Here is an 18,751-nt window from a genome sequence, read left to right on the forward strand (position 1 = left end):
AATGGTTACAGAAATAATACGTTTGGATGCACAAATTCACAAAATGAGAGAGTTGAGAAATAAGAGGCAAAATCTTCGCAGCTGAAAAAAAAAAAAGTCTCAAAGCACCCTGAATATTGGAAAGCCGTCATACACTGAATGGTTCAGTCTGCATTTCACCATGCAGCCAATGAAGCGCACACGTCAATTCTAAATTTTTTCGGGAACGCCGATAGTAGAGAGCTTTAGCATAGCGCTGTCGGTGATTAATTGTCGCGGGGAGCTATCTGCGCATGCGCGCTTCTAAGAGGTGCCAAATGCGTATGCACAGATGACCCCGATGGGCCAGGTGCGGGCGCCCATTCACCGCTGTGGAAGCGCAGCTTGGTATAAATACTCGCGTCAGCGGATAACATGAGAGGAACGCGATTTCGCGGTATGCTGAAACTGTATACTATACTGTATGCAGACCATGCAAGACATCCTTTTTACGAGTGTGTTATGGCGTCTTTATCTTCCTGCTTTTGATAAGAACACTGTAGCACATGTGATGATGATGATGATGATGATGAATTTTTATGGCGTAAGGGCACCATCGGCCAAAGGGCGCCATCGCATAGGGTATTTTTCTTCTTCTCAAGGGAAGGGGGGGGGGGGGGTCAAAGACCGATTTCCCAAGCAATTCACCCTACAGAAGCCGAGCACCAGGCAGGGGAAAGCTTGTACCCATTGCATCACCGGTGGGTACCCGGCGGCACTGGTGATCGAACCCCGCACCTCCCGCATGCGAGATAGGTGCTCAAGCCACTCGGTCACCGCTGCGGTACTCTGTAGCACACGTATGTTGTCGCTTCTTCACATGATCACTATTTGGTACATCATTCCTTCTATGATCTCTGTTCGGTCTCTCGAAAGTTACTCTATTTGATAATTTAATTTGGAACACCATAACTGGTATCATGCGGTAAACTTGCCTTTCCCCTGTGTGGCGCATGCCAGCTGGAATAAAGCAGCCGGTTATTCATCCGTACATTGCGAGGACCAAGGTTATTCAGAAGTCTAAGTTTTTGTTTTCCGCTCACAACTGGAGAGTGCAACTGTCAGTCACCGTCGATTGGTGAATAGCCTGATGTGAATTGCTTCATAAATTTATTGTTACCGCGGCTGAAGTAACCCTCTGCTGCTTGGGAAGCAATGTTACCTTTAGTATTTGTAAATAAATTATTTAAAACGGCCTGCATGGCTGGACTGGGAAACGAATAAGTAAAAAAAAAATGCTATTGTTCCGCCACTATATTTTATTTTAACGCGGTGATGCCGCGATCCTGGCGTCTCCATCTTAAATTTCACGAACGACGTTGCCAATGCTGAACTGGTTAAACAGCAAACTGAGCTTTTTTTTTTAATAGTGAGCCTGTTAAAGCAGAACTGCGCAGGTCCCCTTTGTTCTAAATTCTATGAGCACGCCTATATTAGGGGTTTCTGCTTAAGAGTATTCAACGGGCGACCGAGCCTGCTCGAGAGAATGGAGACAAAAGAAATGCAAACAAATAAAGTAACAATATCCTCCTGTTAGGCCGCGGTGTCTTACATTGTTGTTCGTCCATGCTTCTTTTCCATGTCCCAATCTAAAGGCCTTCACGCAAAGACGGGCCTTTTGTATAAACGCTCTTGTACCATGTATAGAATCGAAACATTATAGGGCCCATGTTTATAACGAGCTAGCGGCTGGGACGACTTTCCTGCGCAGTTTTTTGAAGGTGGACATTATCAGCATTATGGAAACAAAACCTGTGAAAGCCGGCACTGTTGGTCCGTCACTGTATCGTGTTCTGAATCAACAGAAAGCGGGAAAGGGGTTGGGGAGATACAACCCGGTGTCCATGTTTCGGCAAGCTGAACGGGCTATGACAAGCCTGTCTGTCCTAACGTTTGTCCCTTATCCTTCTGTAGTGAGCTCGTATGTCCAACCTACCTCAAACAGAAACAGACATCCCGTGGTACCGTCCCCCCCCTTCCTTTCTTTTTTCTTCTGGGCTGTGCTCTTACGCTGCTTGTTTCACGGTACAGAACCAACAAACCTAAACTCAGACCAATACTTCCATTTCGCTCTTGAGTGTATTATGATATTTGTTGATGATACTTGCGCCCTGAATGTCGTTTGATTAGTGCAGCTTTCGACGGTAATTTACTACACGGCAGTGGAATACGGGCTGATGAGAGGATTCTAAACTGCTTTGCTCGTTGACTTCTCACCCTACAGTGCTAGAGAAAAGCTAGCGCACAAAGACAGCGACAGTAGCGTCTAAGCTTTACTGTGCCGAGTTCTAAAACACCGGTTTAGTCGCAGCCATCATGGCTGTGTTTGGTTAGGCGAGAGATGTTCATCGTATTTAGAATCCGGCGCGCACTAAAAGAAAAAAAAATTACTCCTTGCTTGCTTGATTGAATTGTTTGCTGTCTTCTTCATTGAGTCGTCGAAAACAACCCCAGTGCGCCACATTGTGTCCCACAGCCATACCCAACAACTATGGACGAAATTATTTTTGAACAGGAAAGAGTTTATGAACGTAATTTTTTTTCATATATTGCAAACTTTCAATACAACAGTCAATATATCCGCAGATCTCCCGTCAACTGGCCTGCATTTTTTTGCTATTAACGTTTTTACTGTAATCAAAAACATTCCTTATTGGTTTTCTATTGTAGTCCTAACTGTTCCATGGGCGCGATGGAAAAAATTTAATTGAAATATTTTCTACACATCGGAAGGATGGACCATTACCTTCAAATTTCTATAACAGTAGCTTACAAAATTCCAATATTCAAAATATTTGTCCAGGATTGCTGGACATGCCTACTGTTCCTTCAAGAGAAGCATTAAAGGCAGCTGATAACTGTGTAAAGTTGAATACGAAAGTAACGTAGATTAGTTGCTGTCGTGGAGCTTCTATAGAACTAATGATAATTCTTCACGTAAACGAGACGTAGGTATTGAGCATTCCCGTTTCTTTATTGTGGCAAGCATTTAGCAATTAGTTAATGGTAATTTTTGAGTAGCCTGGGGAAATATGGAGGCTAGGCTTTTATAAATATTTTTTTCGTTATCCCAGTGGTGTCTAGTACGTGCTGATTTTTTTTTATTTTTCTCACGCGATCTCTTTATTAGCAGCCTTTAAGCATTTTGTCATATCGCGTGAGTAATGTAATAAATCATTACATTTTTAGGACAATCTCTATGACAACGGGGAACGTTAATCATACACCCCTGCTTCTTTCCAATTTCGGAAACAATTCTCACAATTCAGGCGCAGTTCCAGGCTGAGAAAATAAGGCTTCGGGAATGTATGCCGCTCGGCGTACGGGCGAGCGTGGTTATTAAAGGCGTGCTATTATTGCGATTTTCATTCGATGGATTTAGCGAGGCGAAAGAAACGGGCGGATTCCAGGGAATCCTGGCATAGGTGACGTCAGTAGAACGGTCTGCGGCTTTGGTTTCGTGCTTCTCCGAGGGGGGGTCACGATCTCGCCTCGTAGTCGATGGAGCGGTTTCATAGTATTCTTAGAACACCGCGAAAAGAGGAGGCGATGTCGAATAGAAAACGCAGCTCATATGTCGTGCTCACCCGTTGCCCTTTAAGGCTACGCACGAGATTGTTAATCTACTCGATTACTTGCGGCAATTCACTCTTCCCGCAGTCTTTTTCCACGAAAATTTCGTTTTATTCTCGGGCTTGCGCAAATGGCGAAAGTAATAGGCTCACAGTAACCACGAGCGCCTGACGCCAATTTCCTAAGTGGTTCCAGAGTTCACACTAACAGGTTTGCGTAAAGCTTTCACGGAGAAACGTTTTCGAATAAATTCTTCCGTTTGTTTTGTTTGAACTGTATTCTGTCTCAGTGCAGACGTCTTTATTTGCTTTGATTTTTAGATTACTCTGCCAACTTCGCACTGCTCAGAGTCTTCAGTCATTTAGCCTCTCTTTCATTAAAACAAAATACTAAGAAAACAAGCTAACCACCGGAAGAAAGACTGCTTCATATTAGGCAATTTTCCGCGATGTTTAACTTAAGCAAATTGTTTTAGCCTCCCGCTAAGTTTTGTTCAGCTTTCTCCAAGAATAACGCGGAAGATAATTCCCTTCTGCTAAATGATCATCGACGCGCCAATTCTTAATGGTCGTCACAAGCGTTGAACAAAGTGTACCATTAATGCAATGTTTAAAAGTCAGCAGAAGAATAAAATGTCGCTTAAAGAGATGATTGCTGGTCATCCATTACGTGGGCTTAGGTCCGTACGCAGGCCAGTATAATGACTTGTAACGATAAAAACATGCGTGACATCAGTAACAAAACTGTAAACGATAAGCTGCTCCTGAAGGAGGAATTAAGCCTCCACGCACCAAGTAAAAGGAGATAAAAATGACACAGGATACTGTCGTTGAGAATGAAGTGAAAAATGACAGAGAGTGTGAAGAGTTAACGCTCGGAGAAAAAAAAAAAGAACTTGGAGCAATATCGGTGATGACATGGCCTGAATTTTGCAGTGTTTTTTCCTTGATTCGCCTTTTCTGACTGCGTGCAATTCTTCAGCCCCATCTTTTATCCCAGATAAAGTAACTGGCGCTCCTTGTTTGTGGAACAGTAAGGAATGGAATAAGGGAAAAAGAAGTGATTGGAAAAAGAATCTTAACGCAATACGCGGCTCCAGCGATTCAACATGGTTCAACCATTTTACGTTTGCGTCTTCAGCAGAACGATCACTGTATAGCACGAGTGCATTGAGGGCAGCGACCGTTTACGTAATAAGGCACAAATAGTTAGGCTTTATTACTTTTCGTCGATAATATCAACTCGGCTGTGTAATTTTTGTATTTAGTCTGGCTTTAATGCATGCACTGTCATGAAGGTAGCTGCCATTAAAAAAAAAATCTAATGTAAGCAGCGCTCATTGCATGAGATCTCCACGAAACTTTGATCTCTCAAATAATGCTGCGGGGGCCAGTTACCTCCTCAGAATGAGTAAATACATTTATTGGTCGATGGCTTCTGCAGAATTAGCGCATATTAATTTTTGTGTCTATTAACCTATTCGATCTACCATCGACGTTTCAAAGCTTCCTCCACCGATTTTCACCTTTTTTTCCCCCTGGCAGCATTGAATCATGGACAATAATCGAAAAGCCGATTACAACCGATATGACACCAACACCTAGAGCACAAGTCTGGTAGCCGCAGTAATTTGTGTGACTTCTGGACTTCTGTAGAAAACCCATCGTTCCTTATCTTCAAACATTGGCCGTCGTCTTAACGTCAACGATTTACTGAAACGCTGAAGTATAGATAATAATGTGGCATGTAGACCGACCTCGTAAAACGGTGTTCAACTGCTTCGATGAACTCTAAATGAGATTCAAGGAGAGCCCCCGTTTCGCTGTATAGCACGCAAGCCAGTAGACCGAACCGATGTTCGCCTGTCCTGATTTCATATTCCTTTCCAGGCGACAACCAGCATTTCCGGGAAACTGCCTGGCGAACATGGAAAGCGCATACGAATGCGCTGCACACGCGAGCAGCTGCTATACGTGCCTGATTTGCACAACGGTGCATCGTCGTTCTGATGCAACAGAATGCACCATTTCCGCAATCTTCAGAGTCTGCGGACGGTACCGCTTAGCGCACGCACTCCACAGACAAGCACTGCAAGCACAACTGGAGCAGCAAATTCCCATGCGGCAGCCACGTTGGCATTGCTACAAATTACACTACCCGGGCTGGGAAACGATACGGCGGGAATCCCTGCTCATCTCGCCGCTGTCTGGCAAAACTGCCACAAACATCTGCCAATGCGAAAAAGTGTGGTCTGTTTAAAAAGTTGGTGAGCATATATTTTTTATTTTTTAGAAGAAGTCATCGTCATATAAGGAGACTTAAGAAGGCACCAGCGGGCTTTGATGCATGTCATCCTCTTTTTATCTGGCGTGTTCCAAGAGCTGATGTTTGGGGACCATGGCCTGACCAGTGGTGTGACATTACTCAAGGAGGCTGAGTGCTGCGTACATGCGGTCTTTATTTTTAATTGTTTGTCCCATTGGTCGCAAGTGCTTCAGCTTACGTGCTATTGCAGACATATGGTATACGTGTGCATATGATCTTGCAAAGCGTTGCTCTGTGTGGATGTGCCAATGGAGTTGAGTAGGCGGGTGGGGGGGGGGGGGGGGTCTTTTTCAGGCCTTCTAGCAGCTTCTTTGTTTTGTGTCCTAACTTCGATTCCATGAAACTATACTGCAGACGCGAACGGCAGAGTGAGTGACTTCCAGCACGATCAGTTCAACCTAGAGGGCTACCATGGCGGCGGCAGTTTGCGTCTAGATGTGATGCTCTATGGCCTTGTTTATGGAATTGGCGGTTGAGTTCAAAGTCGTCGGGCTTCGCTGTTTGAATCGTTCATTACTTTAGTGTGCACATAACTGACATTTGTTGCTGCCAAACAATCAGCGTGGCCGGTTGCCAAGAAGTCTCCAGAAAGAAAAAAAAAGGAAGCCGATCTTGTTACCTCTGTCCCCAATGCCAGGACATTGAATCCAGATTATTATTTCGGCATCCTAGATCTGTCGAGAGATGCATGGCGAGCATGTTGATTGCCTCGCTTAGTGTCATAGTCATTCGAGTAGGCCGCAGTTGCTTTTTTTTTTGAAGCAATGAATAAATGGGCTAACAGCGCGGAAACCGCGTGAACCTCCCGTCATTCGAATGACGTGGCGGCGGCGAAACCTGATGAATAAAAGAACTTCATTCCCGTCATCATGGGGCCTCCCGGTCGGGGCGCAGCAATTAGGAGGGGGCGCCGCCCAGCCGGCTCTCCGCACCGGAGACCGCGGAGAAGGAGTCTTGGAGTAAGCTGTCCCCGCCTGACGGATGATGAGTCTTTGCTGATCCGGGTCGTGGCTCCGGATCAGCTCTTCCCAGGTGGCGAGGTCTGGGATGCTTTGTGATTTAGGCCCAGGAGAATCCTGAAACTCCCAAATTAGGTGATTTTCCGAAGTCATTCTGTGGCAGCTACTGCAGAGCTCAGGCTCCCCAGTCTTCACCGTGTAGTATAGAGTACAAAAAGAATCTTGACCAGAAGCCTCCTCCAGGCCCTGCACTCCTTTGGAGTGAGTGACCTATCCGGAAATGAGAGTGTTCTCCTATCCAGTCTAGGTGTTTCGGTTATTTCTTTGCGGCGAAACCTCTGAGACGACGCTTACGCAGACGAAACTCGCGCGCTTCACAAGGCGGAAGCGCAGATCGGAGGAGATCGCGACCAACGCGCAGGAAGTGACGAAAGATTTCTGTTGCAGCCTAAGCAGAGGCAGCGGCGGATATGACGAACCGGAATCGACCTCTCCCGCTCTCTTGGCAGCTCGCCAGCCCTCGCTGCTGACGCTCGTCCGCGCGCGCGCCAGTTTCTCTTCTCCTCCGCTGTTTCCATCTCCCACTTCCCGCAAGCTCCGCCCGCGCCGAGCGACGCACAGGGCAGGCCTCGATCACCACCGCGACTCGGGCCTGGGAAGCAGGCTCGCGCCGTATCGACTGGCGGGACCCCGTGGCTTGCTACAAGGACTCCGGGAAAGGAATCGCCGGCACTGCCCGAGTTCAGCGAGCTAGTGGAAGCCGTCACAAAGAGAAAGCAGCAGCAGGTTATACGAAGAACCGTTCTTGCGGCACCAAGCAACGACTGAGCGGCGCCCAACGGTGCACGCGTCCGACCCTCGGGCGAGCACGCGGTTTCGCGCCGGCGCTGGGTCGTGCCCGAGGCGGCATCGCAGCGCCTGGCCGTCTCGGCGAAGCGCGCCGTGCAAGAAACAACCTCGCTGCAGGAGAGACGCCGACGCGGCGAAGTCGGCGTGTTTTGTGCCAGCGCGTGTGTGCGGCGTGCTACTGACGACGACGACGCCGTCCGCTGTGCACTGATTCGTCAGGTCGTCGCGGGCCCCGAGCACGCATCTGAGGGTCCTCGATCCTTGCTGGAGCGTACGCTTATCGTATTGTGTGTGTGATTCGGCGCGATAAGGGAGGTCTTCTTTGTGGGGAGGACCGCTTGTAAAGGTGCTGCAGGCGACGTGCTTGTGTTGACAGTTGAACGCGTGTTGCGTGGCCTGTGCGGACTGCAGTTCCGGCCTCTGAGGTCGGGACGCACAGACGATCTACACCCGGATTCCTAACGGTGCGAAGATTGCCCCTTCGGCCGCTTCACAGGGAAACATCCAAAGGTAGGCGAATAAGCCCTCCATGTCACTGAATTTGCAGTTCAGTTTTCAGCAATATCGCAAGCCAGGTATACATATATCTTGCAGAGGAAGAGTAGTTTTGGTATTCATTTGTTGTTATTTTACAGTCTTATTTTGCCTCGTTTCCTGTTTACGTTAATTTTTCACATGAAACATTCGGTATTTCAGCTCTTTGTAAAACAGAGGTAAACAGGGCGAATCGCTTATATAGTTAAAGTATCAAATTTGGCGCGCTGCATAAGCGCAGTGCGTCGTGCGAACTTCGTCGAACAAACTTAAACGCGGGCCTCAAATTTGACGCTTGGTTGGGGAACGCGCTTCTGATAGCGCAGCTGGAGGGGGGGGGGGGGGGGAGCTTAAGTTTTGAAAACATATGCAGTGCTCTTGTGCTTCTCTACACTCAACTAAGTTCAGGCATATGTGTTAGTAAGTGGTCGAGGTAGCGACTCGCTGCTGAATTGAAAAAAAAAAATACATTTGGTTTCTTCCTTGATAAAAAAAAAAGCTTCCAGCTTGTTTTGAAAATTACAGACCTAATTAGCTGCCTCGTCGATCGCGTCAAATGCCTGGAAGCTAGTAGATTCTGAGAAGCGTGTTTTGAGTTAACTGAAGGCAAAAAAACTTTTTCTATCGCATTTTTTCTCTACTGCGGCCTGACGTTTTGAATTAATGTTTATATATTGGAGTTTACATCATGTGGACATCGTTTAGAGATATAGTACATAGTCCTGCTAAGGAGCATGGCAATGTAGCGATGACATATCGCTGGCTTAACAGCGGTCTCAACAGTTTCTTCTCACTTGCTTCTTACCGTACGACTAAAATAAATGGAGTGATTGGCGCGTGACGTCAGCTCAGGTTGTCCAGACAACTCTGCAAAAACGGGTTAATGCGAAACAAGCACGCAAGGTGCATTTGCCACAGTCCTGGAGGTCCGAGATACACGATACGCGTGCTACAATCCTGTATTAGGTGCAGAACCGTTTTATACTGAATAAGCACCCGTTTCCCACTGGTATACGCAAAAGTTAAGGATCGACTGGAGGCGCGCTATGGCAGCGAGGCTTAGCGCTGCATCTCAAGGGTAATGGGCTTAGTTGATTCCCTGTGAAGATATCCTTGCGCAGATTACACGCACTCAAAGCGAAAGTCAACCGCTCTCCCGAAACCTTGCTGAGCCACTTCGGATAACAAGATGCGTGGAGGTGTTGCTCACAAAAGTCGACAGCTCTCGATAAGGCCTCGTCAAGACGAAGCTCGACAATGCTTCCTGCATACCGAACAAAAATCGCAGTGCTTTTGTCTTCCCGTCATTTCTGCGCGAATGTCTGGCCTTTCTGCCAGCGCGGTCTGATCTGTCTCCTGCATGAAGAGTCGAGGGAGGCTTTCTTCCCGGCGTGGCACCGATCACTGCGTGATTCGGTGCGCGGCTATCGATCCTATTGACTGCTGCGGGTTCGCGTTTTTTTTTTTTCCGCGACAGTGTGCCGTCTTTGTTTCGGACAACGAAACGGGCTCCGAATGGTTTCCATACGTTCTAACCAGCAGCAGAAGACACACGTGTCTGACATGGCGGACTCGCACTAATGAGTTCCTCTGTATGGCGCTGGCAAGAGAGGGCGTAGTCCATGTCAGCGAAGCGCCCGGGTAAATGAGGGAACGCACAGCGGGGAAGGACGCCCGGTGGAGGGGCAAAATGACTAATGCGTTTTTGCATACAAGCAACGACGTCGCCTTGACGACGAGTCGACGCAACGTTTGCCCCCTCTCTACCGCTCGGTTGCCTGATCGGGCCTGTCGTGCCTGTCGGCAGACGATGCCGTTCTTCTTGCAGTTGATAAATATGGTACGACCGTTGGTAATGATCGCTGCGATGGCAGTTCGTTTGGTCATCTCCTGTATTTCAGTCTTCGGACAGAAGCTTTTGCGGTTAGTGAAGTCCACAATAGTCGGATACATGTCGAGGAAAAAGCTGCTTTTCCCCGTTAAGGGACCTATTTCCAGCCAATGGCGTCTGCCGATTCTCACGAATCTGCTCGCGTGAGTAGCGTGAAAATGCATCGAAGGGACTATCCGCTTTCGTTTGACACTCCCTACATTGTTACGTTAGCAGGTTCAGGCGCCATTGGCTGGAAGTTGGTCGTTTGGCGGGGAAAAGCCGCTTTCTCTTGACTTGTATGTGACTCTAGAACTGCGTGTGTGTCTTTTTTTGGCTACGATTAACTTAATCAAGTTATAACATCGCCGAAACATGCGGGCGGATCTTGTCGATGGGGTCTTCGCCTGGTAAAGCGCCAATAACCTCGTCGAGGCGCACTCGCCTTGAATACCTGCTCGCGTGGTTTAACGGTTTGTCGGCTTGTCGGTTTTTCGAAAAGTAACAAATGCAGTCTGGAAAGTACCCGCAGCGGTGGCTCAGTGGTTAGGGCGCCCGACTACTGATCCGGAGTTCCCGGGTTCGAACCCGACCGCGGCGGCTGCGTTTTTATGGACGAAAAACGCTAAGGCGCCCGTGTGCTGTACGATGTCAGGGCACGTTAAACATCCCCAGGTGGTCGAAATTATTCTGGAGCACTCCACTACGGCACCTCTTCTTCCTTTCTTCTTTCACTCCCTCCTTTATCCCTTCCCTTACGGCGTGGTTCAGGTGTCCAACGATATATATAATAATAATAATAATAATAATAATAATAATAATAATAATAATAATAATAATAATAATAATAATAATAGCTTTATTTCCATCAAAACGATGGAGGGGCCGTGGGTAAAAGCTGCTGAACAGCTTGACTAGAGCCCACGGTCCCCTCTACAAGGCAGTACAGGAGCATACATGAAACATACAGGAATACAAACATACAGAAACGCAAAATTGATTCGATTTAATGTATCACAAGGAAATCAATATTAGAATTGTTCAAAAACATGACATCACGTGGCGCAGTTCACGAACTGTAGTGCGACCTAAATCAATTCCACATTTATTCAGATCATTAAGAAGTTTAGGCAAAATGTACGATAGTGTACCCATAGAATAGTTAGCACGGGGAGTGACCACCTTCCAGTATTCAGACTGACGTATAGTGTAGGATATAGGCTTTATTTCTAGCTTGGCTAGGTTGCGAAAGAAATTTCGATTTTCTTTTAATTCGTGCTTAAAGGCAACAGTTAGTCTATAGCTAAAGCAGATACTGCGCCATTTGCTTTCCCCAAAAACCAATTATTATTATTATTATTAGCCTGGAAAGTTTACCGGTGTACGCTTGTCACAGGAGAGCAGTTGTTGTTCTCGAGTACAGCAAGTAGCCCGGGAGCCCAGAGTGCATGTGTACATAAAAAATCACCTTTAGTAATGACGAAAGCGCTCTTACCTTATAAAAATGGTCTATAGACAGTCTGTAGACTTCTTATAGGTTTATGGTTTGGTTTATGGGTGTTTAACGTCCCAAAGCGACTCAGGCTATGAGAGACGCCGTAGTGAAGGGCTCCGGAAATTTCGACCACCTGGGGTTCTTTAACGTGCACTGACATCGCACAGTACGCGGGCCTCTACAATTTCGCCTTCATCGAAATTCGACCGCCGCAGCCGGGATCGAACCCGCGTCTTTCGGGCCAGCAGCCGAGCGCCATAACCTATAGATATTTATTTTTGTCTATTCATAGTCTATAGACTGTCTATACAAAAAAAGTCTGCAAAAATCGTATGGCCATCAATCTGTAGAATGTGTAAGACTGTCTATAGGATTTGTATTGCCTATAGACTGTTCTCTAGGGTTTGGCTATAGTCTATAGAGTTTATAGACAAAAATCTGTAGACAATCTATTGAGTGTCTTAAGAAATAATCCACTCCACTCCACTAACTTGGAAATATCACAATTGTGATATTTCAAAGTTAGTGGAGTGGAGAGGAGCAAGTGAGGAGTTGACAAAGCTTCAATACAAGCACTTGGGCCTTCCAGCGCCTTTTTAATGTCAACTAGATTAAAAAAAAAGAACGTTGCCTGATATACAGGACAACAGCAGATGATGTCTTGTCTACTCCTTTTCTGTCGTCTGCGGTTGTGCCGCTCACTGGCCGTTTTTTTTTTTCGTAGCGTTTATCCGGCTGACAAGAGAAATCGGCGCCAAAAAAGGTACGATGGCTTGGCCGATGTAAAACCACGAGTCTCTTCCTAACCGGTTTATCGGATTTATTTAGTGGTTCAGTCACCAACAGGCCTCACCATGTTGACGGTATCGATAAGCCTAGGTGTTATCAATGATAATAGCGGAACAAAGTAGAAGGAAGTCAGTCGTTTCTATAACGGTTTCTCTATCGATGCTTGTGGTGGATTTGATTTAGCGCGATGCCAACGCATCTAACGGTCCGTAACATGGTCCGAGTGGCTGCCGCTAACCTGGGATGCTCCGTCGACCTAGTATTAGTTAGGAACGCTAATTTCCGAGCAAAACAGCCGCAGCTATGAAAGTGTGCCTCGGTTCTTATACAGCCCGGGATGTCATCGCAGAAAAAGAAAAAAAAAACTTGGAGAGGGCGCTTAAGCTCCGCCTTAAGGGGTTATGACGCGATAGCGTAGTGGGTTAGGCTTTCCGTTCTGAGCAGTTTGACACCTTTGAACCCGCCTTTTTCTAATTTTTTCGTTTCTTGATTTCTTTAATCAATTAATTACAATGATTTCATTAACTCGTCATCGCCTATCACATACACCAATGAATAATAAATCACTGGAACCAGCGATTACAATGATACGATTTTTCTTTTTACGCAGCCCCCTATTATATATTTCCGATACGCGGTGCCGACTATACGCCGACGGCTTTTGGACCGAGCGAGCTGTACACGCTGTCGCGTAAACATGTCGGGACAGAACATGACGACGACAAGCGTACCCGGTGCCACCTAAGCACCCGCTTGCATAATCTCGATATTCCTGGAGGAAACGGAATGCTGCTCAGAGGGCGTTACGCAACACGATCAAGGTGGAGAGACCGCCTACGCCAGCGCGCCAATTAGCGCGCACAGGATCTGAGGAATTTCGTATTTCCTACGTTTTCGGCTTGCCGTGCTTTCATGGCACTCGTAACTAACCTGCTGCAAACAGCCTTTTGTTGAGGGCATGCCGCCGGCTGGTGCGACATTCGATATTAGGCTACATTAGCCGCCTCGCTCTGCGGCGGGAGACGTGGCAGTTATGCGACTGCGGCGTTATTGCAGCGACGCTTATTGCATGTGTTACGTCATGCGATATATACCTATACACGCAGCGTCCCTTGTGTTCGGTGCGCAGGCCATGTCGTCCATCCTCCGTCTCACAATTCGCTCGCATTGGTGCCGAGGCGAGGCGACGGCTTCCGCAACTGCACTGGTGTCACAGCTCCCATTTCTTGGCAGATAATTGTGAGGCGGAGCATTGCACTCTCGTTATTACTCAACTCACTTGACGATGTCAATCTGATATGCTTGTTTCCAGCATTTATATCTTTATGTGGAAAAACTTGCGCGCTGTTTGCTCTGGACTCTGGTTAATTTTTGGATCACTTTTGGTGAACTGTGTTATGGTTCGTATTCCGATCTCATATTACTATGTTAATTTGAATCGTGACCTATGTTTGTGAGATGATCTATATAATGTGTGTTAATCGTTGCCGTGTCAAATCGTTTTGTTAATAAACCTGTACAAATCCAGTAGCCGGTACTTAGAGGGAACATAAACTCTAAACAGGAATACGCCTATATGGGAGTAAAAAGAGAGTAAGCTATCCTCTAGCGCCCTCTTTCTTATAAAAGGTAGGACAGCTTACCCCCTTTTTACACCTTTATGTTTAGAGTGTGGGCCTCGTCAAGCCCCTGCCTCTTCAGCTTTTTTGCCCATGTTTCTGACATTGTGTACATATATATAATTATAATTGGTTTTTTGGGGAAAGGAAATGGCGCAGTATCTGTCTCATATATCGTTGGACACCTGAACCGCGCCGTAAGGGAAGGGATAAAGGAGGGAGTGAAAGAAGAAAGGAAGAGAGAGGTGCCGTAGTGGAGGGCTCCGGAATAATTTCGACCACCTGGGGATCTTTAACGTGCACTGACATCGCGCAGCACACGGGCGCCTTAGCGTTTTTCCTCCATAAAAACGCAGCCGCCGCGGTCGGGTTCGAACCCGGGAACTCCGGATCAGTAGTTGAGCGCCCTAACCACTGAGCCACCGCGGCGGGTACAATGATGTCAAATAAATCGTCTGTCTGTCTAAAAAGAAAAAAAAAGTAGAAAGGGGGTGAGCTAAAGGTCAGCTTATTGCATCTTTACTCCCATATAGGCGTATCCGTGTTTAGAGTGTAAAAAGAGTACGCGGAATCGCGCTGTTAGGAGCGAAATCGTTCGCGGTTTTAAAGGCTGCCTGCGGCTCTTAGCTAAGTCCCGGTATGATTCAGAGGTCGTGGCGTTTGGTAGCCGCGGTCAAAAATACGCGGCCCACGGCTCCGGTGCAAGGAGCGGCTGCGGGGCCGCACCGCGGCGCTGCTACCTCCGTCGGGCTACGTCGGTCGCTGGCTGCGAGGGTGCACAGAGTGACGACAAAGCTTCGCCCTCACTCTCTCCTGGGAACGCAACACGGCTGATAATTGTGAAGTGCGGCGTTCTGCTGAAGGGGAGTGCGCGCGGTTCGCCGTTGCCGCCTCGATTCTGCTTCGCTCTCGTATGTCCCGCGCGCCCATGCGTGGTGAGCCTTGGTGCAAGGGCATTACGGTGCTCAAGAAATAGCGCAGAACAAGTTATTGTCGAGTCAGGACCCCGGTCTGTGAACTCGGTGAAGGCCTGTTTTGTTTCTGGTGGTGTGTTACTCGTAATTTCGTTGCAGCAGGAACGTGCTTAGATTTTTTCTAGCTTTGAATTAACAATTTTAAAGGAGCGAGCTCCAGCTACTAATTAGAGTTAACCCGACCAAGCACCGGGCGCTGGAGTGCGGCGTACACGAACGCGAGACGCGCGTAAGTATGGAATGCGAACCGAACTCGGACGCGTCGCAGGCAGACGCGCTTAGTCGAACTGCAGAACGCGCGCCTGCCGTAGCCAGTCTGTGCATAGGGAATACGAGATATCCGAGCTGGCGATGAAAGTCACACGCAGCACGCATTGCAGAGCTCTTTCGTACGGACCGTCAGCCGCGAAACAGTTGAACGCTGCACTTAACATTCATCAGCCGTGTGGCGTGCTCAGGGAAGAGTGAGGGCGAAGCTTTGTCGTCACTCTCTACACCCTCGCACTGAGCGCCCGACGCAGGTAGCAGCGCCGCGGTGCGGCCCCGCAGCCGCTCCTTGCGCCGGAGCCGTGGGCCGCGTATTTTTGACCGCGGCTGTACGTCTGCTGAGTACGTCCCGCCACATCCTCCTCGGTCCCGCCAGATCGAATCGAATTTCGAACCGAGACTCGGCCGCATTTCAACGGAGGCGAAATGTGTAAGACGCCCGTGTGCTGTGCGCGGTCAGTGCACTTTAGGAGTGGTACACTTTCAACAGAAGGGAATAAAAATGGAGTAGGTCGTCCTCTAGCTCATTATCTTTTTACTACCATATAGGTATATTCTTGTCAGAGTGTAGTTGGTCGAGCTTAATCCGGCCTCTTTGTTTTTCCTCCTTTCACTCCCTCCTTTATCTCTTCCTTCACGGCGCGGATCAGTGGGTTAGGCAGGAGCCCGATGATAATGCCTGCGGTTACTCCGCTTTTCCTTTCCTCGTGGAACATTTGCATTTTGCGTGGTCGTTCGCAAGTTTTGTGTTCTTGGGCCGCTGGACTGGTAACCGCTGACACGAAGTATTGCAGAACTCCATATTTTGCACCGGTTGTACAGTCAGGCCGGAATGAAACGCAAACACATGAATGCAGCACTCTTCTACTTCGCAGCGAGGTATTCCTTTTCAACCTTTTTATTCACCTGTACTTCGTAAGACCCTTTACCCAGAAATATGAATCAGGCTATCTGTACACTGCAGCTAAAAGTACACAGGTAAGACATTTTGTTTTGTTCACAGGCACTGTTCGCGTTTCGTTCCGGCCTGACTGTACTTTCTCTTTGCCTTGTTGACAGCCGTGCTTAGGGGCAGTTTTCGCGATTACGGGTCTCCGTGCGAACCAGGAACGAAACCTTGAGCCCCAGAGAACAAAGGCGTCCGCGCACGGCGTCCGTGCGAGCTGCGTGCTTAGCGTCGCGAGCAGCTCGCGACAACAAACTTCGGAGCGACCTTCGATATGGCAGCGCTCCCCACTTCGCCGGCGGCGATTTTGTTTTTCGCATTATTTTCCCGTTTGGTGGCGTGTCGTCTGCCATCGGCGACACGCAAGCACGTCTGTCTGAACTAGAACTGCGCAGTGCTGTGGAACCTACAGCTGCTGTCGGCCAATCAAGTCGCCCCAGAGACCGCATTCACGAAGCTGGTCGTGCTCTAGGAACGCATGCCGTAGGCCGTGCGCACTCGTGGCGAGTACTGTGCAGCGTAGGGACACACACTGCACGTGACAGCCAATCAAGGTCCGGATCCAGATGGGAACGCTTCGTGATTGGCCGCTCGCTTATGAGATAGCTTCCGGATTTGCCGGTGCCTCGATTATCGCGTCACATTGCCTATCATGATTGGAGGAGGAGTAGGAGGAGGAGGAGGAGAGGTGTGGTATTTGCTGCAGGCGGTTTTATACCGTGATTGAATGCGCTGGCGAAAGCCAATCAAACGCTTTATTAATCTGAAAATGCTTCGCGGTTGCCTGTTGTGACATGAGAATGGTTTCTGATTATCAGGCGCTTTAACTCTTCTTCTATTGTGTTAGGATAACGTGTCGGCAGGTGGCGCAGGGCATGGTTTTCTAAGTCACTGGGACAGGCTTTGTCTTGCAGTGGACATAGTTGGGCTGATGATGATAGTATGGCGCTCGTGACTGGCTGCGGCTGTTGCCAACCAATCAGGGAGCCAATTTATGCGAAGAGGCTTCCTGATGGAGCGCTAGATCATGGGAGCGCTTCGTAATCGGCCGGCGTCTTGATCAAGTTGTCGCATACGCCGTCACGATTGGCAAGCTCCTCTGTGAACGGTCAGTCACGAAGCGTTTTTACATAAATTTCGCCCCTGGTTGGCTGAGTCTAGCTGTAGCTTCGCCAATGCTGCACGGTTTTAGTGAGGCACTGAATTAGCCGCGCGTGGGTTGCGGCATGGAAAGGGTGAGATTCGTGAGCCAGCGATGGAGGGGGGGGGGGGGGGGGTCCTTGCTGGCGTGTTTCCGCGAGAGCGCAGGGACTCAGCCTGAGAGCCGTGCTCAGCGTCCCGTGACAGGCGGCACAATGCTATAGAGGGCGACCAAATTAGTCGCGCGTCTCTCTTCCCTTCCCTTCCCCTCCTTTCCCTATGACATGCCGGCGCGCGTGACGTAAGGTCGTTGGCGATGCGCGGCCTGTCCTGCCGCGTTAGCGCGTGGGACGCAAGGTGTTAACAACGGGCGGACGTGGCCGGAGGTTGTTTTGCTTCGACGCCTTCCCTGGCGGGCGAGGAAGCCTGTGCTGTCGACGTGTCCTTGTTCTCTATGTCTTTGGCACCTTCGCTAATATGCAGGGTACTTAGATTAATTCAGTAGCTATGTTTAAGTTCAGTGTGTTGCACCTCTGCGCTGCTGTACACGCGCTAAAGAAAAATGCGGAATGTCAGAATAATCGCAGCTGAAAAAAAAAAAAAAATCCGCGGTGTTCCGTTTTTTTTTTTTGGTTTTTGAGGAAATAAAAGACGTAGTAACCCGCCGCGGTGGCTCAGTGGTTAGGGCGCTCGGCTACTGATCCGGAGTTCCCGGGTTCGAACCCGACTGCGGCGGCTGCGTTTTTATGGAGGCAAAACGCTAAGGCGCCCGTGTGCTGTGCGATGTCAGTGCACGTTAAAGATCCCCAGGTGGTCGAAATTATTCCGGAGCCCTCCACTGCGGCACCTCTTCTTTCTTCTTTCACTCCCTCCTTTATCCCTTCCCTTGCGGCGCGGTTCAGGTGTCCAACGATATATGAGACAGATACTGCGCCATTTCCTTTCCCCCAAAAAACCAATTATAACTGTCTCACGTATCTCGGTGGACACCCGAACCGCGCCGTTAGGGAAGGGATAAACGAGGGAATGAGAGAACAAAGGAAGAAAGAGGTGCGTAGAGGTCTCTGCGGAATAATTTCGACCACCTGGGGATCTTTAACGTGCACTGACATCGTACAGCACACGGGCACCTTTTGCGTTTCGCCTTCATCGAAACGCGGCCGCCGCGATTGGGTTCGAACCCGGGTGCTCCGGTTCAGTAGACGAGGGCCACTGAGCCACCGCGGCGGGTGCGGTAGTCCAGAACTTGAACCGGGGACCACCGCCTGTCTGAAGCAGTGCTCTACTAAACAGGCTTATCAGGTCGCTTATCAGATGGCAGAGAAAAACCCAATTTATCGACTGAAAGCGGGCAGATGTTAGTCTAGCGAGTAATCACCTTCACCGATGTTTT

At 48.6% G+C, this 18,751-nt stretch overlaps 1 protein-coding gene across 2 annotated transcripts in view; it reads left to right on the plus strand.

Moving 5' to 3' along the window:
* The first annotated feature begins 7,447 nt into the window (after positions 1-7,447).
* LOC144098681 (uncharacterized) overlaps positions 7,448-18,751 on the plus strand; it is a 198,242-nt gene continuing 186,938 nt past the window's right edge. For both annotated transcript variants that reach the window (XM_077631493.1, XM_077631494.1), the window contains exon 1: positions 7,448-8,234. The gene's annotated coding sequence lies outside the window, so the exon portion shown is untranslated. The remainder of the gene's footprint in view (positions 8,235-18,751) is intronic.

The sequence above is a fragment of the Amblyomma americanum genome, chromosome 7, assembly GCF_052857255.1.
Source record: "Amblyomma americanum isolate KBUSLIRL-KWMA chromosome 7, ASM5285725v1, whole genome shotgun sequence".
Lineage (NCBI taxonomy): Eukaryota > Metazoa > Arthropoda > Arachnida > Ixodida > Ixodidae > Amblyomma > Amblyomma americanum.